Source organism: Urocitellus parryii, chromosome 6, assembly GCF_045843805.1.
Source record: "Urocitellus parryii isolate mUroPar1 chromosome 6, mUroPar1.hap1, whole genome shotgun sequence".
NCBI lineage: Eukaryota > Metazoa > Chordata > Mammalia > Rodentia > Sciuridae > Urocitellus > Urocitellus parryii.
Window position 1 is genome coordinate 81,232,990 of NC_135536.1, and position 24,684 is coordinate 81,257,673.

Here is a 24,684-nt window from a genome sequence, read left to right on the forward strand (position 1 = left end):
ATGTTCCTCTGACAAATAGCATTTAAGCTGAAACCTGAATAATGAATTTTATTTATTCAAAGTATCTGATTTGCAAGAACAGATCCCTTTTGGTTATGGGGAGAAAAGTCTTTCTTAATCTATACAGTTTGACATTATCTCTATAAAAATTGTAGTTTGCTCTTCTTCCTGGTCCAACAAATTTGGCTCTGGAATCTCCTAAACTTTTCCAGTTAAAATGGGTTTCCATTGCAAATTCTAGATATTTTAACTCTACTATCATTATTGCCTTCTGAAAAGTTTATTCTGTGTCAGTAGCAGGGCTTTAACAAGAAGAAATTCCCCTCCCATTTATTCTTTTTGTATTTTCAAACCCACTTAGTGAAAAAAATTGTTCAGTTCTACCTTGTTAGTTACTATTGGGTTGCCATGTAATTTCTATGCATATTAATTAATGATGTTAATTAAAGAAAGTAAAAGATAAAGAAAGCATGATTCCATAGCTTTTTTCTTCAAATTTTGGTTTATTGATCTGCAGTGTCATAAAATGCCCCTATCAGTAAATATGTGCACTAGTAGTGTGGTGCTTGGAGAAGTTGCTGGTTTAGTAATTCCATTCTTTTTTAGCAACTGCCTTCTCTTTATTTCAGAAGGGCTGTTGTGCAATTCACATTTAACAGGTTCCCATTATAGTAAGCTTCCCTCCAGCACTGGCTTAGGAAGCTGGGAAGATTGCCATTCCCACAGATCCCATTAAAGGATAAGAATGACAACCATAGCATGAGTCATAGTGATGTAGTACCTGTGGCCTAACAGGTCTTTCCAAGTTTGGTTACTCTGGATTCATCCATTCCTTCTAGTGATTAATTTCAGCTATCTTGAAAGTGGGCTAAACCGTCTCTAAATCAAGCATCTGAGCAATCTAGATCCTTTGGGAAAAAAATTTCCTGGGTATCAGTTCACATATAAAGCATTGCTTAATAACCTTAGACTTTGAAGGATTCTTATGGACTCAATGTTTGTGTACCCCCAGAGCTCTTATGTTGAAAACTTAATCCCTGGTGTGATGGTGTTTAGAGAGATGGGACCTCTGGGAAGTAAATAGGTTTGGGTGAAATCTAGAGTCCTCATGATAGCATTAGTGCCCTTATAAGAGACATCAAAGAACTTTCTGCCCCACCCACCTCACCGAAACCCCATATGTGAGCACAAGTGAGAAAGCAAACATCTGCAAGATATGAAGAGAGCCCTAACTAGGGAAGCCCAAACTAGGTTTGATTTAAAACTTAGTTTGATCCAAACCTCCCAGCCTCCAGAACTGTGAGAAAATAAGGTTTGGTTGTTTAAGCCACTCAGTATTTTGCTATGGCAGCTCAAGCAGATTAATACAAAGATGAAGTGTGATTCAAAAGAGTTGGAGGAGAACAATAGGTACTTTTTAGTACTTAAAAGACAAAGTCACCCCTTTACACATGTACAGGAAAGTAGTGTGTTTAATCTTCTCATTGCATAGACAGGAATACACTAAATATTGTCCATTAACTTACTCTCTTTTTGGATATCTTCCGTGTCATGAGACTTTTTTTGTGGGGGGTACCAGGGATTAAACTCACGGGCGTTCGGCCACTGAGCCACATCCCCAGCCCTATTTTGTATTTTATTTAAAGACAGGGTGTCACTGAATTGCTTACTGCCCTGCTTTTGCTGAGCCTGGCTTTGAACTCGCAATCCTCCTACCTCAGCCTCTTGAGCTACTGGGAGTACAGGCGTGCACCACACCGACCTCATGCAGATCTAACTCATTCTTTTTCTGCAGTGATACATAGTATAGTATATGATAATTTAATCAGTCCCCAATTTATGGGCACTTAGGTTGTTCCAATTTTTCACTGTTAAAAAAATATATCACTATGAACATCCTTGAGTACTTGTCAACAAAGTTTTGTGTGACAGTAATACAATTAGAATTGCTTACCACAGAGGTTATAGAGTTTAAAATGTTGATAGGCTCAAATGGGCCCTCTAACATGTACTTATTTATACTTCCAAGGGTTAACCAAGTGTTTTTGGCTCACCTTCCCAGTTGTAGAGGTATAACAGCTGTAGATTTATCAGAAACAAACTCTTTCTGATAGAATCCTCAAACACTAAACACCCCATTTCCACTATCATTCTCCACCCTGACCCCCAAAAAAATCCCAAACAAAACTACTGCTTCCCCCAAGCAGGGCATAGTATTATGGTTGTGTTTAAAAACAATTGCAGATCCCGTAAACCAGGAGTGAGATGTGCTCATATCCACTGCTACTTCTTTATCTGAAAGTGCCATTACTTTTTTCCACAGCCTGCACAGGAAGGTGGGGATTGATTTTGCCAAAGTCAGTTGTCTGGAATTTTCCAAAGGTACTGGTGGTGAGCAGTAGATGTTGTTACTTATGGAACAGATGAACTATTGCTGTGAGTTAGACCTCTTCTAGCATCGTCATCTATCAGGCCCAGCATGGGTCTGAGGGTATGAGAGTGACATTAATGCAGCACATACTATATGGTTCCCTGAACCTCCAGTCTGAACTTTCATACCTAAGGTTCTTGCCACCAATCTTCCTTCCCTACCTTACCCTAGTTTTCCTGAATCCTTCCTGATGACAGATCAATTTTTTAAAGTACTGACTTTGTCACTCCCCTGCTAATGGTCCCTGTTGTGTCCTCGCTGCCTCCAAATATTGTTCCTTAATAATTCCAGGTCTTCATACAACTTGCCAGATGCCTACATACATTTTCATTCTTTGCACCTGGTAGTCTCTAAGGCTCTTTGCACACCACAGTGGTCTTGGAACTTATTTTATACTTCCCCTATCAAAATCCTGTCTAGCTTGTCAGGCCCATCTCAAATCCTCCTTTACTGTACCTTTTCTCATCACTACATAGGACTTTGCATTAGAGTTCTTTTCTTGGTGGGTGTTTATGGGTCTTGGATACCTATACATAGTGCCTGGATAATTCTGCACTCCCTTAGCAGGATGAGAGGCAGGAATGCTAACTTACTAGCCTATTCACTCAGAAGGAATGAGAAGACTCCTTTGGAAGGCCTGTGATGAACGAACTTTTTGAATACAAGCACTTATACAGAAATTTAAAAAAAAATATGTATGGGCTGCACTTACTGATTTTTAAATAAAAACTTAAACTCCATTGAGCCCTAAGGGAAAATATTTCAGCTTTATTGATAGGAAAAGTATTAATATGTTTTCATCACTAAAATGGCAATGTTTGTGTATATTTCAAAAGTAGCAATACAAATGTAGATTATGCTAAATTATGAGATCTGGGAGCTGGTGGCTTATGAAGCAAATATTAGAACTTGGGTCTGGAAAAGAATCTGCTTGAGACTCTGTTCTAACAAGTTTGGAAATGAGAATATTGAAGTTCTTTTCTAGCCTTTAGACAACCAGAAACCTTGTTTTAGCTGAGCTTTTTTCTGTATTAACACAGCAGTTTTTCTAGAGTCATAGGACTCCGTTACTTGTCTTACCACATCCTTAAGTTAAAAATCATGTCTTGCACTCTTTTCATTCTCTTCTGGTAAAGGTCCAGCAATGATGTTTTTTGCATAATAGGCCATCAAGAAATTCCTGTTTACGATGATGAAGAAAGAGCTTGAGAGAAAGTGACTTCATGTGTTTAATTTTATTTAAAATAACACACCTACTTAGTAGAAGTCACACTCAGGAAATATTCTTTGTAATACGCCCTCATAACTCCGGGCTCTAGCTCCCTTCACTCACTCACCCAGCTGGAACTGTTAGTAGGTGTGGCCCTACACACAGGCATGTACCTGCCTGTGCTTGGTACAATCTGAGATGTTCTCAAAGCTATTGCTCATGCAAATATTCTAAAAATATGTTCCCACTGCCCTAAAGTGCTGCATTAAATTTTCATTATTACAATTTTTTGGATTAAATAAGGACCCTGTTACTAGGGAAGAAAAATACACTGTTATAATCACTTAATGATATCTTAACTCTGAATATTTTATCTGACAGGCTACCTCCATCCATTGCTCTCAACTCTCACAGCATTCAGGATATATACCTTTTATTATTGCACTCACTGTAGTGTATTGGAATGATCTCTCTCCCTATTTCTCTAAGCCATTGTGATTTGCTTCTGACTATCTCTAGCACCTGGAGATATGTCTGGCACATAGAGGGCCCTCAAAATATTGTTGAACCAAACTCCCCACTTTTTCCTTAGGCAAGTCCTGGAGAATTCTAAAGAGTGCCTAAAGAAGTGAGCCAAAAGCCAGGTGCAGTGGCGCATGCCTGTAATCCCAATGGTTCAGGAGGCTGAGGCAGGAGGATCAAGAGTTCAAAGCCAGCCTCAGCAAAAGCAAGGCACTAAGCAACTCAGTGACACCCTCTAAGTGAAACACAAAAAAGGGTTGGGCATATGGCTCAGTGGTCAAGTGTCCCTGAGTTCAATCCTGGTTACCCCCTCAAACACCCCCACCAAAAAAAAAAAAAAAAAACCGTAAGCCAAAGGATGTACACAATCAGGTAGTAAGGAAGAGTTCCTTTAAATGTCCTGCTTCGTTGGGTTCTGTTGGCAGGGAGAGGACTACTTGGCAGACTTGTTTTTGTCACACTTTGATTAACCTTGACCACGGGCTTACTATGAAGCTGAGTAAACTCTGGCTTCTGTAAGATGAAGAGAATTACCCTCATTAATTAAGAGTATATCAGGGACAGAACCAATCCTAATCTCATATTCTCGTATTCCCAGCCCAGAACCTGCTTTCTGAGGATAGGTTCTGCATCACATGCATTTTTTATATTCTCAAGAGTCTAGAAAAGAGCCAGGGATATAGTTCAGTTCGTAGAGTGCTTGCCTTGCATGAACAAGGCCCTGGGTACAATCCCGTATGCCACAAAAATAAAGAAGTCTAGCAGAGTCTGGGAACTAAAGCGTGATTGTTAACAGTTATGTAGTGCTTACTGTGTGCCAAATACTTCTATAAACATTTTATATAAGGTAATTCATTTAACACAACCACACTAAGAGGCAGATATGTTATCACTTCCATTTTGTGACTTGCCAAAGAGCACATAGTTCCAGAGCCTGGGCAATTCATCCATCCATCCATGCATTTCATTCTGTGGCACTGGGAACTGAACCTAGGGGGCGCTTTATTACTGAACTACATCCCCAACCCCTTTTTTAAAAAAATTATTTTTAAATGATATCTCACTAATTTGCTGAGGGTGGCCTCGAATTTGTGACCCTCTGTTTCAACTTCCCCAGTCACTGGGATTGTGGGTGTGCTCCTCTACGCCTGGCTCAGAGTCCAGTGCTTTTAAATACCTCCCCAGTGCATTTAAATAGGAGTGAATGACTATATCTCTCCTTGCACCATATTTTTAATTTTTTTTTTTAGTTGTTGATGGGCCTTTATTATATTTATATGTAGCACTGAGAATCAAACCTAATGCCTCACGCATGCTAGGCAAGCCCTCTACCACTGAGCCACAACCGCAGCCTCATCCCTGCACCATATTTTTACAGCAAATTATTTAATCTTTCTTTAGCAGATTGTGAGTCAAGTCCTCTCCCACTGGACTGTCCCTAGCCAGCAGGATCATTTGTTGACACCCTCAGTCCCCATCGCAGTATTACTTGTCAAGCCACAGCAAGACTTCGGTGCATACCTGTGGCCACCAGGGGGCATCGCGAACACACGCCCTCCCCCTCCCCCTTCCTCCGCTATGGGAGAGAGGCCGAGACGGAGATGGGCGGAGCTAGCGTTGGGCGGAGCTGCACTGCCCACTGGGGGCGCTATCCCGGCGGGCTGCGCGCGCGGCGGCGTTTGAATGGCTCTGAGTGGGGCCCGGCCCTGCAATAGAGGGACGCTTTAGGCTGTCCCGCGGCAGTTTGCCAGCGCCGGCGCTGGGGTGAGGCGCTGCGGTACCATGAGGCGCCGGTAAGTGACGGCCAAGCCGGTGAGGGACCCCGCCCGCCGCTGCCTGAGTGGGCAGCGCCTCTCCCGCTGGCCTGGAGCTGCCCGGGCCCACCTGCAGGCCCCGCAGCGGCCTCGCTCGGCCGGGCCCGACGGGCTGCAGGGTCGCGGGGCGGGGCGCGGGCCGGGGTGCGGCCGCTGACTCGCTGTGGAGCACTGTGGGCCTGCTGGAGGTGGAGGAGGCTGGGGCCGCCGGCTCTGAGACGCTCCGGGCTAGGCCCGAGGGGTCTGGTCGGGGAGAGCCTGGGACGGAACCTGCTGTCACTTATTTATCTTCGGGTGGAGTCGACATCTATACCCCGGGGAGCGGGGAGGACCGGACACGCGTGTGAGGAGTGCTGTTTGTGGACAGGTTTTCCGAGAGCCGCCTAGGCCTGGCCAAGGCATTTCCTTATTTTCTGATGTGTCTTTGGTTCCCAGACGGATGAGCTTTTGTTCATGGAACATAACTGCAAAAGAACTGCTAATTGCAACTTTTAAAACCTCCATTGTATTTTCTGAAAAATACTTCTGTAACAGTACCTAGACTTTACCTATTAAATGAGTTTACCTATGAAGATAAAGAAGAGTTGATCCGTTTTCTTTCATAAAGTTCATTGGAAATAGGGTATCTGTTGAGAGCCACAGCCAGACTGTGGCAGGTATCTATGCCTTTGTGTGTGTGTATGTGTGTGTGTGTGCAGATTCGGAAAAAATGGGAGATAAATTAATTCTGTGTTAATCACCAATTTAGTACTTGTGAAAATCTGAGGAATTAGTTTACCTAATAGCTTAAACTTATGCATAAAATAAGCATCCTGGGATATGTGTGTGTGAGCGCATGTGTATGTGTTAAACCTACTTCAGACTGAATCAGCACTTTATACATTGAGGATTTTACTTGGCTAATAATTGGCAGCGAAATAATAAGTAATATTTATTTTGCATTTTCTATGTGCTAAGCGTTGTTTTAAGAACTTTGCTTTTGGTCTGTTAGTGATATTATCCCCATTTTGACAATGAGGAAACTGAGGCATCAAGAAGTCAAGTAACATGTACAGGGTTACACAGAGAATGCAGCTGGAATCCAAGCAGACTGGATCCAGGCTTTTAACTGTGCTGCTATGCTGCCTCCTTTATATGTGACTCTTCATTTATGTCAACTTTGGAGACATTTGTGAGAGTGTGCCTTTGTGTACACATAAATTAATTCATATAATATTTAGTTGAGTTCTTTTCTGGTGTTGACTGTACATGTTTTGTGTGCAAACAAAACATTGATTAAATCAATGTAACTTAAATGATTTGATCAATATTCATGTGTGTATTGTTGCTTATAGTTTTAATATCTTTGTATCATTTCTCAAGTGTAGAGAACAGTTAGAAGCCTGTATATGCTGGACCCCAGGGTGCAAACGTCTAATCCCAGATACTTCAGAGGCTGAGGCAGGAGAATTACAAGTTTGAGGCCAGCCTGGGCAATTTAGTGGGCCTGAGGTGTAGCTCAGTGTGCTTGCTTAGCATGCCCAAGACTCTGGATTTAATTCTCAACCCCATGGAGGGGAAAATAAAAAAAGAACAATCACTTCATAGGAAATCAACAGTTTGCTGGGCGTGGCATAACAGGCCTGCAATCCCAGCAGCTTGGGAGACTGTGCAAGATAACTGCAAATTTGAGGCCAGCCTCAATAATTTATCAAGACCCTGTCTCAAAATAAAATAGACAGACTTGAGGGGTGTGGCTCAATAGGAGAGACCAGCTGGGTTCAACTCCCAATACTTGAAAAAAAAAAATTAGTAGTTTATACTTATTTACAGCAGAACTTTTTAAATTTTATTTTTAATTACTAAACTTTTGATTGCTTCTGTGCCCAGCACAGTGTTAAACCCAATTAATTGTATAAAAGAAATGTTCCAGGCAACAAACTTGAGGGAGGTTAGTCTAGTTTGGGAGATGAGATTAACAGAAACAACAACAACAAAAAGAACGTGATACTATTCATTAGTACATTGGCTATATGCTGAACTGAACTGAGTAAAGCTCAGCCAAGAGCCAACAATTGAAGGATTTATGTAGGGCATTGAAGAGAAAGGTAGATGGGGGATTTTAGGAAGCAAAGTATTCAGAGATTTGGAATTGGGAATGAAAAAATTTTTTTTCCTTGGGAACAGTAAGTATGGTCTATTTGGAAAGTTATTGTTGAGTAAGATTGTGTGAGGCAAGACTAAGAAGTGTTGTACAAGACACACATTTGAAATATATGTATGTAAGCAAAGAGCAAGGTGTGATTTTGAAAGTTTTAAAACTTTGTCAGTGGTTCTCAACTGGTGCATTTTTCCCCTCCAGGGGACATTTGGCACAGTGTGGGGGAGAGGATGCTATTGGCAATTTGGCAAGATTGATAAACATCTTACAATAGGACAGCCCCTCCATGAGAAATGGTTACTCCAAATGTTGGTGCTGAGGTTGAGGAACCCCATTTTGATTGTTTGTATGGTCAGCCTCTGCTTGCATGTGCTTATAGATAAGTATGAATGATGAATTTCCAGAGCATGAGTACAAGTGATAATGTATCTTTTCATTTGAAATATAAACATTTTAAAGGAAGAAGTATTTTTTAATAACTTTATTTAAATTTATTTGTTTATTTTATGTGGTGCTGAGGATCGAATCCAGGGACTTCCACGTGCAAGGCGAGTGCTCTACCGATGAGCCACAACTCCAGCCCCAGGAAGAAGTATTAAAACACAATAATTGATTAACTATAAAAAAACAATGGAGTTAAATGTCATTATGGCATCTCCAAGGTTTTATATCCAGAGATGTCATAATGAAATTTAAAGCTAAAAGGAGAATAGAACCACTAAACTAAATTAGAATACTTGTGGTAATTTTTATTTTAGAAGTGTAAACTGCAGGGCTGGGGATGTGGCTCAAGCCGTAGCTCGCTCGCCTGGCATGCGTGGCCACCCGGGTTCGATTCTCAGCACCACATACAAAGATGTTGTGTCCGCCGAAGACTAAAAAAATAAATAAATATTAAAAAATTCTCTCTCTCTCTTTAAAGAAAAAAAAAAAGAAAAGAAATGTAAACTGCAGTTCACAGAAACCTATAATGAGATTTTAATGAAGACCCTTGGTATCTGTCAACTTACATTTTTCCTGAACCTCCTAAATTAGTCTTCATTGTCGTCGTCGTCTTCTTTCTTCTTTCTTCTTCTTTTTTAATACAAAGCTTATATTTCTTTTTTAACAAGATTCTTCCTTTCCCTTTCCCCTTTTTTTGGGAAGTTTTACAAATACTTTCTTCCTGTTAAAATCCTAAATAAGGTTTTAGTTCGTTGGTCATGAATCTTCACTTTGAAAGATTAAAGGACTAATTTGACTTAAAAAAAAAAAGTGTACAAATCACTACAGTTTTACGAACAAGAAGTGAGTGTAACTTACTTCTTTTTCAAGGGAGTTTGCATTATCTTTTAAAAGTGCTTGACCAGGGGTTGGGGTTGTAGCTCAGTGGTAGAGCATTTGTGTAGCATATGTGAGGCACTGGGCTCTATCCTCAGCACCATGTGAAAATAAGTAAAGGAAAGATAGGGCTGGGTTGTGGCTCAGTGGTGGAGCGCTTTTGCCTTAGCATGTGTGAGGCACTGGGTTCGATTCTCAGCACCACTTGGAAAACTGAATAAATAAAATAATGGTATTGTGTCCATCAACAACTAAAAAAAATTTTTTTTAAAAAGATATGTCCATCTACAACTAAAAATTTTTTTACAAATGCCAATCAATATTACATTGATCTTTTATCAGTCATTATACTTGGTTGCTGTTGTTTGAATGATCCCCTCAACTCACTTAATTGCCATTGTAAGATTATTAAGAGGTGGGTCTAATGTCAGGTATTTAGATCATGTGTGTTGAGAGCCACAGCCGAGTCGGGATGGCGCCTGGCATTTTACCAGAAGGAGTGGTTGAGAGGTGTGCCAGCGAGACATTAAGACGATAATTAAGTTAACATGTGTATAATTGCTGTGACTGGATGATGCTGGATTGAAACAGGCTGTGTATTCAGTTGTATATAGACCCCTGCTGTCTGGCAATAGGGTGGCTCCTGCTGCCTCAGGCACCTGCTCACAGAGTTCCCTATGAGTTCCTGGGAGCCTCGTGGAGGGCTGGGAGAGTTCTCCAGGAGTGCGCATGAAGTGCCTGCAGGTGAGAGTTCGGGCAATAAAGTAGTTCCTGTTTGAACCTACAAGTGCCTCGTGGCCCCTCGGTTATTTTGTGCCCAGCCAGACTGCACATGTAGACTTCACTCTCATGAATGGATTAATGCCATTATTATGAGAATAGGTTAGTGATTAAATTCTGGTGAATTCTGACCCCCTTTTGCTCTCTTGCTTACTTTTTTCCCTCATACAGTCTCTCTTAACTTTGTGTTGCCTTCCACCATATTATGATGTATCAAGAAAGCCCTCACTCCATGGGGCCCTTTGATCCTGGCTTTCCCAGCCTCCTGAACAACAACAACAACAAATTCTGTACAAATTACCCAGTCTTTGGTATTCTGTAATTGCTGCAGAAAATAGTTGAAGATATTAATAATAATTGTTAATTTGGTGCTTTCTGGAAAATATATTTAGGAAAGTAAATTTTTTAAAAATACCTTAAGCATAATGTGAAAAGTGTTTACTAGAAGTATATACTTTTCAAATTACATGTAGTATAATTTGACTTTTCTTTTCCAGATCAAATGCTGTGCTTACTCTTTCTTGCTTACCTCTAAGTATTTTCTCACTAACTGCTTTGTATCCATTTACTTTGGAGAAGTTTGTATTAAACTTACCATTCTTATTCTTGAGGCATGATGAGAGTAGAGATAGGGTACTCTTCAGAACACTCTTTACCCTATTTGGCTGCTTTCATGTGTAACCACCTCTCTTTTCTTGAGTTTTACACACTGCCTGAAATTCTTTTTGCTATGAACAAGTCACCCAGAACCTACCACCTATGTGTAAGTCATGAAATGTTTATTCCAGCATCTTCTTTTTTCACCAACTTTAATTTAAGACTTGTGGTTTGGTGTTATGGTGGGAAAGGCACTGGTACTTGAAGTCACAGCTCTAAGCCTGGCTCTTCTATTAGTAACTGCGTGTTCTTAGGCAAGTCACTTAATCTCATCTGTAAATTGAAATTATCTTCAAGGTCCTGCTGTGAGAATCTATGAAATGGTTACTTTTCAAGGAGAAACCTTTGGAGAATAGGGCAATTGTTAAGTTGTTCATGTCTTACTGTACATTAATTATAGATGATTTCTTTTAGAGGCATTTGTACAAGTTATTTCCATATGATAGACTCAGGAATCTTAGAATGGAATTTAAATTCTTTAGCCTATAAGCATCAGGCAGGCAGGGATCTTTGTTTTGTCTACTGATGTTTTCCCAGTGCCTAGGATTATAATTAGCCCATGACATACATAAATATTTATGAAATGAGTGAAGATGTGAAGGAATGAGTTGTCAGGGAAAGACAAACTTGCTAGAGTAGCAGCACACAAATGCTCCTAGTACCTTGAAAGGACTCAGACTACAAACCAACTGGAGTACAGTTCAGTCACTCTTACAGTATAAAAAATGCTGCCTAGTAGTAGTAAAGCATCCATTGTTCACTTGGTAGCCTTTCAGAACTTTTAAGCAATTACTGCCTTGAATGCTCCACCTAATCACAAAGTACACTTTGTCCATCACCAGATCTTACTTGAGTGTGTACTTGACATTTCCTTATGCTAGCAATATCATCATCATTAACAGTTTGTCACAAATAAATCTTACATATTTGTAAACTATCGGTCTTTTATCAATGGAGGATTCATGGCACAACAGTTAAAAACTAGCCCTCTTGACTTTTCTCCAAGGTAGGGAGACCAGTGTTAGAGATTAAACCCGGGCACCTGACCACTGAGGTACATCCCCAGTCCTTGGTATTTTTTGTGTTGAGGCAGGATTTTGTTAAATTGCTGAGGCTGACCTCAAACTTGAGATCCTCCTGCCTCAGCCTCCTTAGTCTTTGGCATTACAGGCATGCACCACTGTGCCCAGCAACTCTTGGTCATCTTGTTTCAGTCATTCTAATTCCACAAATGGAATATAAATAATCTTCAAGAACAGCTTTTCATCATAATTCCTACATTGTATTTAAGTGATGTAGTTCTTAAGTCTCTTGTAATATATAGGTTCTTCTTTTTTTCTTGCAAAATTTCTATTGAGGAAACTGAGTCATATGTTCAAAGAATTTCCATTTTTAGATTTTTCTATTTGCATCCCCATGGTGGTGTTTAACAGATTCCTTTCTCTTCAGTATTTTATTTAAGATGATAACTTTTACCAGGTAATTATGTTCAGGTTAGATTTTTTTGGCAAAAATATTTATTACTAGTGTGTATTTCCTGTTGTATTATATCAGGGGGCATATAGTGTCTGGTTGTGATGCTAAGATTGATCAGTGGTTTGGTTTTCATCAACCTGCTCTGTCCATTGAAAGTTTCCTATCACCTTTGCTTTTGCTTTCCATTCAGGCCCAGATTGGATAACTGTTTCTAATATACTTTTCAAATTAAATGAGGAATAATTTTGACTTTTTTTCTTTTTATATATATATATATATATATATATATATATATTAGTTGTAGTTTGACACAGTATCTTTATTTCACTTATTTATTTTTATGTGGTGCTGAGAATTGAACCCTGAGTCTCACATGTGCGAGGCAAGTGCTCTACCACTGAGCCACAACCCCAGCCCTGACTTTTCTGTTCCAGATCAAATGCTGTGCTTACTCTTTCTTGCTCACCTCAAAATATCGAAATAGAAAAAGCTCTAGATTTGGATTTTTGAGTATACAAGAATTTTACTGTGGTTGTTTAATTAGAGAGCTTTCCTTCATTTTATTTTTATAATTTCCTGTTTGTCATCAAGACTCACATCTGGAGTTGGGGTTGTAGCTCAGTGGTAGAGCACTTGCCTTGCACACGTGAGGCACTAGGTTCAATCCTCAGCACCACATAAAAATAAATAAATAAAGTAAACAACTAAATTAAAAAAAAAGACTTAGGTCTGGTAAATGTATATTCTACTCAAATTAGATGCTCTGCTTCTGTGTTTCTACTAGTCTGTACTATCTATTCCTCATTTATAGCATTCATTATATATCTTTTCTTGTCATTTTTTCCTCTCGAGACTGTAAGCTTCTTGAGAAATAAGACATGTAGTTATTATTCATCTCCTGAAAAATAGTACTTGCTGAATTAATACATTGAGTTGAATACATATGCTTTTTTTCTTTTAATAGCTTAAAAATGAATCTTAAAATACTAGTACTTTGTGATGATATTCATTTGCTCACTGAAGGGTGTATGTATGTGTTTACATTAATAGTTGTTGAATTGATTTTTAGGTTGTTTATGTTAAGCTAGAAAAATGCAATTCCTGCCTGTGAGAAGTTTTGCAGTCTAGTTTTGCAAGAAGAGACACACCTAAATCCATTAGTAGCCAGTCATATCTTCAATTTAGGTCCTCAGTTATTTGTTGTTTGTGAAAGAACTAAAATTGTGCCATATTAACTAAATACAAAAAGAGATGGTGGGGCTGGAGTTGTGGCTCAGTGACAGAGCGCCTCGCATTTGGGAGACCCTGTCCGATCCTCAGCACCACATACAAAAATAAACAAGTGAAATAAAGGTGTTGTGTCCAACTACAACTAAAAAATAAATATTAAAAATAAATAAATAAACAAAAATAAAGATATTGTACCCATGTATAACTTAAAAATTTTTTAAAAGAGAAAGAGATGATGAAGTAAAAGAACAATGAGGGCTGAGGTTGTAGCTTAGAGGGAGGGAGATCACTTGCCTTGCATGTGGGAGGCACTGGTTTCAATCCTTAGCACCATAAAAATAAATAAATAAAATAGTTATTTTAAAAAAATCTGTAGTTTTGAGAGAGAGAGAAGAAAAAAAAAACAATTAAAACAATACTCAAGAAATGTTTCAGAGGGCTGGGGATGTGGCTCAAGCGGTAGCGCGCTCTCCTGGCGTGCGTGTGGCCCAGGTAGATCCTTAGCACCACATACAAAGACGTTGTGTCTGCTGTAAACTAAAAAATAAATATTAAAAAAATTCTCTCTCTCTCTTTCTCTCTCTCTCTCTCTAAAAGAAAAAAGAAATGTTTCAGAGCCAGGCAAAGTGGTGTACACCTATAATCCCAGCGACTCAGGAGGGAAAGGCAGGAAGATCACAGATTCAAGGCCAGTCTTGGTAATTCAGTGAGATCCTGTCTCAAAAAATATAAAGAGAAAAGAGCTGGAGAGGTAGCTCAATGGTTGAGAGTTCCTGGATTCAATTTCTAGTACTATTAAAAAATAAAGAAAAGAGAAGTGCTTCAGAGAGAGAAATTTGAATTCAATAATGATAAGAGAAACTTTCATGAATAGGAAAGGAGTATTTCAGGGAGTAAAAACATTTTGTTTCAATAAAAATGAAACATTAGGAAAGACAGGAAGTTTAATTGCAAAGTTTAGAAAATAAGATCCAAAGTTATGAAGTTCAGGTATGCTTACAATGGTTTACACTTCTCCTATTTCCTTTTGTAAAAGATTTAATGTGTCAGTTTTGTAAGTTTTTGCCATCTTTTTCGTTGATCTCTATGTGATATACCAGCATTCTGCCAAACTTTGCCTTTTGCTTTGAAATCACTTTGACACTCAAAATATTCTCTCCTCAAGTTTCAACAATTTGGTTAATTTTTTTACTCCCATTTCTCTTTATCCTGGTTTCCTCCTCTATTTAAAAACCAAAAGTCTTAGGGGCTGGGGTTGTGGCTCAGTGGTAGAGCATATGTGAGGCACTGGGTTTGATTCTCAGCACCACATATAAATAAATGAGTAAAATAAAGGTCCATCAACATCTAAAAAAAATGTATTTAAAAAAATCCTATTTTATTATCTGCAGATTTTTTTCGTTCTTTTTGAAGTAAGGCTGGGTAGACATATAAACATTTTTGCTTTCATCAATGAAGAAAGTGAGACTCAGCTATCTCCAATGTTATATATCTAGATACATGGGAAAGCTGGGAATTTGAACATGGGTTTGTTTGACCTAATCTTCAAGCTATACCAGCCTTTAAGGTTGAATGAATCTTAATTTTTTTAACCATTTAGTAAGTTGTGATACCTGCTAAATAGCACAGAGCTTTCCAGAGAGTTGAGACGCAGCAGGAGTCCCCAAGGCCTTTGCAGATGAAGCTTTTAACTCCCACAGGCCTCCAAGTGAGAATACTCACTTCAAGCTATTGCATGCACAGGGCACCTAGGGCATCTCCAGCTTAGTCTGCAGAGCTGACCCAGCCCACACAGCTGAGTGGAGTGCACAAAACCAGTAGGGCTGGTCTTGGTGATTGCCATTAAAAACAAGCATATAGGGCTGGGGATGTGGCTCAAGCAGTAGCGCGCTCACCTGGCATGCGTGCGGCCCGGGTTCGATCCTCAGCACCACATACAAACAAAGACGTTATGTCCACCGAAAACTGAAAAATAAATATTAAAAAATTCTCTAAAAAAAAAAAAAAAAAAGCATATATCCCAGATGTTTTAAGGAATGTTCTGAAACCTCCAGGACTGAAGTGTGAACCAGTTTCCTCCAGGGAAAGGAATGGGAGTGGCCCAAGGGAATCATAATTTCTCAGCTCTGTCAAACAAGTCCCTAGTGCTCTGGACCCCAATTTCTTTAAGTCAGGTTACTGAGGTATCATTTCTTTGAGTTTTGACATGCACACAGTTGTGAAGTCACTACCAATCTAGATATAAAATGTGGCCCTCTATCAGAGAACTTCCTCTTATCCCTTTGTAGTCAACTTTTCCCTCCCCCCAGGCTGTATTTTTGCTATTTCTAGAATATCAAACAAATAAAATTGTATAGCATGTATCCCTCCAAGTTGGGCTTCTTTCATGTAGTATGATGCAGTTGAGTTCCATTGCTGCATGTGGATCTGTAGTTCTTTTTTATTGCTGAGTAGTTGGGAATTTTTATAGAAAGAAACTGTAGAAAAATTGATCTAGGAAATTAAACATTTGAACTGTGATGGGATGTCCATGCATTCTAATTTTGCTTAAGATGAACTTGGCTTCTGCCTATTATCCCAGCATAATTTTTTATTTTTTATTTTTTTGGTACCAGGATTGAATCCAGGGACACCTAAATTACTAAATCACATCCGCAGCCCTTTTTAATTTTTGAGACAGGGTCCCATTAGATTGCTTGGGGGGGGGTGGTGCTGAGGTTGTGGCTCAGCGGTAGAGCACTCTCACCTAGCACATGCAAGGTGCTGGGTTCGATCCTCAGCACCACATAAAAATAAATTTTAAAAAAGGTATTATGTTCAATTGCAATATATATTTTAAGTCGCTTAAGTCCTCACTAAATTGCTAAGGCCGGCTTTGAACTTTGCAATCCTCTTGCCTTGGCTCCTCCTAAACCACTGGGATTACATGCCAGTGCCACCATGCCCTGCTCCAGCATAATTTTTAATAGTACCTCCTTTCACTCCCAAAGACTCCTGTTTGGATGATCAATTATATTTCCAGTCTAAGCAAGATGTGGTTATAGTTCGCTTACTTTCCAGTTTGCCTAAATTACTTTCCAAGATACTGTAATATGCATATTTACATTTTATATAAACATTGTAGCAGTAATAACATGTAATCTCATTTTAATCTTTACAACAATATCTCATTTTGCATTTGAGGAAACGTTCAGATTAGAATAAATGACCTGCTAAAAATCATGAGCTAGAAGCTCCGTATATTCTACAGTGTATATCTTAAGGTCTTTGCAATATCTATTAATTAATTAATTTGGCCCTTAATCTCTTATATTTATTGGGAGGAAGTATAGTGTATTGATTATAGGTAATGGAGAATATAGGTAATGGAGCTGGGTGCAGTGTTGCACACAGTGCCTTGGTTATGGTAAAATTTTTTTTTTTTTTATGTGATGTTGAAGATTGAATCCAGGGCCTTACGAACGTTAAGGCTGGCACTTTACCACTGAACTGTATCCCCAGCCTTTAATATGCAGTGAAATCCTCTCTTCCCCCAAAATAAAACCTCCCACTCTTAAAAAATATAAGAGTACTTTGTGTTTTCCCCTCTAATTAAAAATTAATAATTTTAACCTTCAGTAGTTGGTACCCAATTATGAATCCCTTTTAAAAATATTTAATCATAGGGACTTTTTAATATATTTAATTTCCAAGAAATGGTTTAACATGCAGCATATCCACAATTACTTGAACAGAGTAAAGCATCCATTAAAATGTATATAGATGCCTTAAACATACCTTGGAAAAATCTTCAGTAATGTTTTTCCACAATTAATAAAGGCAGATGTTGTATAGGATAATGTAGGGACCAGGAAATGACTTTTTGCAGGAAAGCAAATAAAACAACAATTTGGGCTCGAATTGATGGGGTTGTAGTTCTGATAGTGGAAGAGGGAAAGTCAGAATGAATGAATCCATGAACTATTCTGAAAGAAGATTTAAGAAGACTTTGTGACTATTAGAAGGATGGAGAGGAACAAAAATAATTCCCCATTCTAGTCTAAGAGAATTTTGATGTCATTAATTTCAAATGTGGTAGCCCAGGTGAACATTGAAGAGACGAAATAGGTTTTAGGCACACTGACTGGAAACTAGCAGTGGCAGGCAGACCAGAAAGCCAAGGCCAAAGAAGTTAGGGCAAAGACTGGGTTTAGAGAAATAGCTTAAGCCATGAAATCATACTTCCTCTGTTTTAGGATAGAAAAAGGAGTTGCTGAAGGAAAAGAAACCCAGAGAATGGTAAACCAATAAGAAGAGTCAGCAGAGCTGTACTGTTTAAACAAAATCAGGGAAGAGTCATAGAGTGATGAAAGAGCTAACTGATGATGAATAATGAGCAGTCTTTAGAGTTGGTGTGGCTGACCTTGAATGAGCATCATTGCTGCTATAAAGGCTGTAGCTTTCAGTGATGTTGAAGATGCAACTTTTCAAATGAGAGAGTAAAATGAAAACCAAGATTGTAAAGGATTAAATACAAATTGGAAGTAAAAAGCACTCATTGTAGAAATTTGGCAGGAAAGGAAAACAGATAAAGGGTATAGGAGTTGATAGGGGAAACCTGAGCATGTTTGAAAGCAGATGGGGAGAAATCAGTTCAAAGGAAGAAACTGAAGATTTTTTAAAAAGTGGGAGCAAAATCTAAATTGAAGTAAAAAGGCAAAATTGAGAAAATTAGATGAAGCTGTCCTAATTCTGGAAAAGTTAAAATAGATTGTTTTAATGAAACTTTACCTCTGTATGTTGGTAATTCCATCTTATTTTGATTACTTTTAGAGTTAAGTCGCTTTTTTAAAACAGTAATCTCATTAAAATACTTATTTCTTCAGATTATAAAAATAATAAAATAATTCATGTTCATTGTAGAAAATAGGGAAACTTGTAATGAATGAAAAATCACCTGTAGTCCCACCCACAATAAAGAACTTCAGTTAATTTGTGTTTGGGGAAGGGGACATAGGAGATTGAACCCAGGGCCTCATGCATGCTAGGCATGCACTCTACTTCTAAGCTACACCCTCAGTCCATGGTTAATGTTTGGATAGAGCTTTCTCCCAGTTTTAAATTAATTATATGTATTTTAACTGACATAAAATATTTTAAAAACCCTAGATGTTAATGAGGTGTCATATGTTTTGATACATGTATTCATTGTACAATGTTGAAATCAGGTTAAACATACCTGTCCACTCAAATATTCATAATTTCTTTACAGTGAAAACATTAAAAATCCTTTCTTTTAGCCTTTTGAGAAGTACAGTCTTATTGTTATCTGTAGTCACCCTGCTATGAAATAGCACACCAGAACTTCTTACTCTTATTTAACTGTAACTTAGTACCTATTGGTCAATTTTTTCCCTGTTCCTTCCTGCTGCCTACTCTTTCCAGTCTCTGATTACCACCATTCTACTGTCAATTCCTATGAGATCAACTCTTAGATTTCATATATGAATGAGATCTTGCATTATTTGTCTTTCTGTAATGATCGCCATTTCTATCCCTGTCCTGACAAATTATACAATTACATTCTTTTTATGGTTATGTAATATTCCATTGTATATATGTACATGTTTTCTTTATCTAGTCACCAACTAATGGACACATTAGTGTGTGAATAGTTATCTCTTGGTTATTGTGAATAGTACCACAATGATGAATATGGAAGTACAGATATCTTTTTGTCATTCATTTGCTTTGGATATATACCTTGTGGTGGGATTGCTGGTTCATGTGGTAGTACTATTTTTGATTTTTAATTTTTTCTTTATGGTACTGGGGATAGAACCCAGGGCCTGGTACATGCTAGGCAAGCACTCTACCAATGAACTACATCCCTAGCCCTTTTTATTTTTATATTTTTGAGGATACTGGAGATTGAACCCAGGGGCATTCTGTCACTGAGCTATATCCTTAGCCCTACTTTTTTTCCTCTTCCATTTTGAAACAGGCTCTTGCTAAGTTGCCCAGGCTGCCATTAACCTTGTGATTTTCTTGTCTCGGCCTACAAGTAGCTGGGATTACAGGTATATGCCACCAAGCCTGGCCAGAAATTCTGCAGGTTGTCTCTTCCCTCTGATGATTATTTCCTTTGCAGAACCTTTTTAGTTTAATATAATCACATTTATCTATTTTTGCTTTTGTTTCCTTTGCTTTAGAGCTTTTTGAATGGATATATGTTATCTATATCTTGTTTGAAAAACCGGGATCCTACTTTGCCTTCAGTATTGTTTTATTTTTATTTATGTTTGTTTATATTTGCGTGCTGGGGATCAAATCTAGGGCCTACACATACTAGGCAAACACTTCTAGCCCCATATCCTGTGTTTTAAAAAACCATTATGTTTGACCCTTCCTCCACTTTTAAAAACATTCTTTGAAAATAGTGTTTTTAATGTTCCATTGTAGGCACTGATCCCATGTGGATCAGCCTTGGTTTCTTTTTTTTTTAATATTTATTTTTTTGTTTTAGGTGGACACAATATCTTTATTTATTTTCATGTGGTGCTGAGGAACGAACCCAGTGCCTTGCACGTGCCAGGCCAGCACACTACCACTTGAGCCACATGCCCAGCCCCCAGCCTTGGTTTCTTAAGTCTGTTTTTATCACCTTGTTTTCTAATCTAATCCAAATTTCATTGTTAAATATTTCAGTTACCATAGCAGTTAGCATGATTCTGATAGCTGAATGTAAGAGGTAGGAATCAATAATCCCAAACCCTAAATATTGTCCCAGAATATCTCATTTTTACCTTCTCTCTCCTCTCCCCTTCACTGAAATTCTTGAGGGAAAAAGTCTGTATTTATCTTTCCCTGTCATTTTTTTGGTTGGCAGCTGCCTCTTGTTGGTCTTTAAGTCCTATAAATCTCCTCATAGGAGATTTGGATTACCCAAATAAAGTGAGGGAAGGGTGGGAGAAAGCTTATAGCTTATGTTTATCTGTCCATTTGTTGTCTTCTCAAAAGTTAGTACTCATTTGGCTTGAATAAAACATTAATATTTGATTATTCAGATTGAAAATGCTGACTGAACTCTATTTGAAAATAATTTGTTTCAATTAACAAAAACAGATGTGATGGAATGGCATCCTATGCTTTATGCTCTATCACTGACTGGCTAATATCTTTGGATGTGTTACTTGGCATACTGGGGTTAAACAAAAAAGCTGATTGGAGCTTTAAATTCTGAAACCTGTTTATTTCTTATCTATTTTGTTATTATAATAGTGTTTATAAACTGTCTTTATCCTCAAGGAAGTAAATAGAAAACACCTTTGTAATAATAGGAGTGACTATGGTGGTGACTTGAGAATGAGTCTTTAGAGACAACCATGTTTAACTTTTCAAGAAGAAATTGCCTAGTGAAATTACAAAGTTAAGTACAATATAAATAGTATACTGTGGTATGTTAATGTAGGAAAGTTAAATTAGCTTGATCTTGAGTTGCAACTTAAGATATAGACTAAAGTCCAGACATATTTTATTCCTATGTGATGAATTTTTCTCTTTGTGAATTTCTGAACATTTAAAGCTGTTTAACCACTTGATTTGGCTGCCATCAGGATAGATTATATGAATAAATTCCTTTCTATCTTTCTGGTGGGAAAAACCTACTATATAAAGAAAATTCATCCTTTCAATTTCTTCTGTGTACTGCTGTTTTATTTTTCAAGAAAAATACTATAATCTTTAGGAAAATATTTAATATTCAGAATAGTTTTAAGTCAGCATATTGGTCCCTTCCCAGCCTCCTTGTCTGTTTTTATTCTCTTAGGACCTTATTTCTTTTGTTCTTTTTTCACTAAAAGACCATCCTTTATATTTTCTATAATCACTGCTCCAACCTGAATGTAGGAGGTATGAATCAATAACCCCAAACCCTAAATATTGTCCCAGAATATCTCATTTACCCAGCTCCTCACACATGCTAGGCAAGCACTCTATCACTGAGCTACACTCCAGCCGACCATTTCAGATTTTTTTTGTTCTATTACCAGATAGAATGTCAGCAGCATATAGAGACCTTTAAACTAATTTCAGTAGCACCGTAAATATTCTTGAGAGAAAAAGGATAATCCTATATTACTGCCCTTAAAAGATGCTATCAGATTTCATGAAACATGAATTTGCAATGAGGTTTTATTATTAAAATTTTGATAATTTTCTTCCACTTAAAATAAAAAACTTCATTGAAGTATTACATATATTCCATAAAATTAATGTTTTAAATATTTGATTCATTGTATAGATGAACAGATTTTACAGTTATCATCCCCAGTATAGTTTTAGCTTGTGCCCATATGCAGTTACACCCACTCCCTCTCCAGCCTAAAATAACTACTAATCTAATTTTGGTCTATAAATTTTTAATTTTATGGACATTTCATATAAATGGAATCATGTAATATAAGATGTGCTCTTTTAAAAGTGTCTGGCTTCTTTCACTTAACCATAACTTTCACACACATTATAGATAAAGAGAAGAGGGAAGTTGAGTCAGTTGGTTCCTTTCATTTATTTTTTCTCTAATTTCTCTAGTTTCAAAGACTTATAATGTTAAACATGTTTATCGTCATTATTTTGGTTCAATGTACCTAAATACCTTGCTCATTTTTACTTCATTGAGAGAACAGAGTTTTGACTATTATTGTCATTCCTCAGGAGATCTAGTTTGAATTCAGTTGTTTTAGGGGAGAGTGCTAATATAAGTGGTCATGATTCTTAATTTTAAATTCCCTTTGTTCATCACTGGTAAATAGGGAAATCATCACTTTCATATATTAACCTTGTATCTTGATAACTTGCTGTAAATCCCTTATTAGTTTCAGGATTTTTTTTTGGTTGATTCTTTCAGGTTTTCTCTATTGATAATTATATTATCTGTGAACAAAGGTAGTCATATTTCTTTACGGTGCTACTGAAATTAGTTTAAAGAAAAAGGCAATCTGTATGCCTTTTTATTTCTTTTTCTTGCTTTATTGCATTAGCTAGGCCTTCTAATACACTATTGAAAAGCTGTGGTGAGAGGGGCATTGTTGCCTTGTTTCTAATCCTGGTGGAAAAGTTCCATAATTTTTACCATTAAGGATGTATACCCTTAATACCTATAGGTTTTTTTAGGTGTTCTTTATCAAGTTGAGGGAGTTCCCCTGTTTTACCAAAAGTTTTTGTCCTGAATGGTTTTTGGATTTTGTCAGATGCTTTTTCTACATCTCTGGATGTGATTATGTAATTTTTCTTCTCTAACCTGTTGATGTTGATGGATTACATTAGTTGATTTTCTAATGCTGATCAAATCTTCTGTGCCTAGGATAAATTCAGTGTGGTTATGATGTATTTAGTCTTTTATACATTGTTGAGTTTGATTTGCTAATATTTTGTTGAGTATTTTATCAGTGTTCGTGAGAAATTGATAGTTTTCTTACAATGTCTTTGGTTTTGGTATTAGGGAATTCAGAATATTTTTAAGTCAGTATATTAATTCTAAGTTTTTTGTAATACACATTCATCTAACGGATTTTAACAGCTTATACTGATTATAATTTGTATTACTTTTTTATTTTGTATTTTTTGATGTACTGGGGCTTGAACTAGTGCTTTGTGCATAATAGGCAAGTGCTCTACCCCTGAGGCACATTCTCACTAAGTTGCCTAGGCAGGCTTCAAACTGCAATCCTCCTGCCTCAGCCTCCTGTTGCTGGAATGATAGGTGTGTACCACATGCCCAGCTCACTTTTTTAATTAACCAATTTATTTTGAGGTACTTATAAATTTCCCTTTAATACTTAGCAACCACTAATGCATTTCTGTAAATTTTGTTTGTTTGTTTCACAAATGCTCTATAAATGGATTAATGTAGTATGAATCCATTTGGGGCTAAGTTCTTCCATTCAGCATAATCCTCTGGAGATTCATCCAAGTTATTATATATTTCAGTAGTTCATTCTACTTTATTGCTGGGTTATAGTTAATGGTATTGATCTATCAGAATTTGTTTAGCCATTTACTTATCAGAGGAAATCTAGGTTGTTTGAAGTTTTAAACTATTATGAATAAAACCACTAGAAACATTCATGATGATTTTTTTTTTTTAACCAGTAATTGAATCCAGGGGCTCTTAACCACTGAGCCATATCCCCAGCCCTTCTTATTTTTTATTAGAAACTGCATCTTGATGAGTTGGATAGGGACTTTGCTAAAGTCCTGAGGCTGGCTTTGAACTTGCAATCCTTCTGCCTCAGCCTCCAGAGTAGCTGGGATTACACATATGTGCCACCATTCCCAGCCATGATGAATTTTTATGTGAAATAAATTTTTATTTCTCTGGGATAGATTTTCAGGATTGTGATTGCTGGATCATATGGTAGTTAACATTTTTAGGCAGGGTTTTTTGTTTGTTTGTTTTGTTGTCCGTACAGGGGATTGAATCTATGGGCACTCTACCACTGAATTACACCCCCCTTCCCTTTTTGTTTTTTATCTTGAGTCAGGGTCTCCTAAATTGCCCAAGTTGGCCTTGAACCTGCAGTCCTGCTGCTTCATCCTCTAGAGTAGCTGGAATTATAGGCAAGCACCACCTTACCTGGCTACGTCTTTAATTTTTTAAAGAAATAGCTAAAATGTTTAGCTATGCCATTTTGCATTTCCACTAGAAATCCTTTTTCTTTGTATCCTTGTCGGTATTTTGTATTGTCACTATTTTTATTTTATTGTAGCTATTCTGATAGCTGTGTAGCAATATGTCATTTTTTTTGCATTTATCTAATGGTTAATGATATTGAATATGCTTAACTGCCATGTTTATATCCTATTTAGTGAAGTGTCTTTTTTTTTCTTCCCTCTTTTTGGTGGAAAAAAATGTATATTTAGAATTAGCATGCTCTTTGCCCATTTACTAATTGGATGTTTGGAGGTTTTAATGTTGATTTTGAGAATTCTTTATATATTCAAGATACTAGTCCTTTATGGAATATGTGGTTTGCAAATATTTTCTGCCAGTCTGTAGCTTGTCTTTTCATGTTCCTACCAAGTTCTCATTTGCCAAGCAAGTTTTTAATTTAAAAAAATTTTT

At 37.5% G+C, this 24,684-nt stretch overlaps 1 protein-coding gene across 1 annotated transcript in view; it reads left to right on the forward strand.

Annotated features, from left to right (window-relative positions):
* Positions 1-5,846: 5,846 nt before the first annotated feature.
* Katnbl1 (katanin regulatory subunit B1 like 1) overlaps positions 5,847-24,684 on the forward strand; it is a 35,253-nt gene continuing 16,415 nt past the window's right edge. Inside the window, exon 1 of the mRNA XM_026391895.2 lies at positions 5,847-5,956. The gene's annotated coding sequence lies outside the window, so the exon portion shown is untranslated. The remainder of the gene's footprint in view (positions 5,957-24,684) is intronic.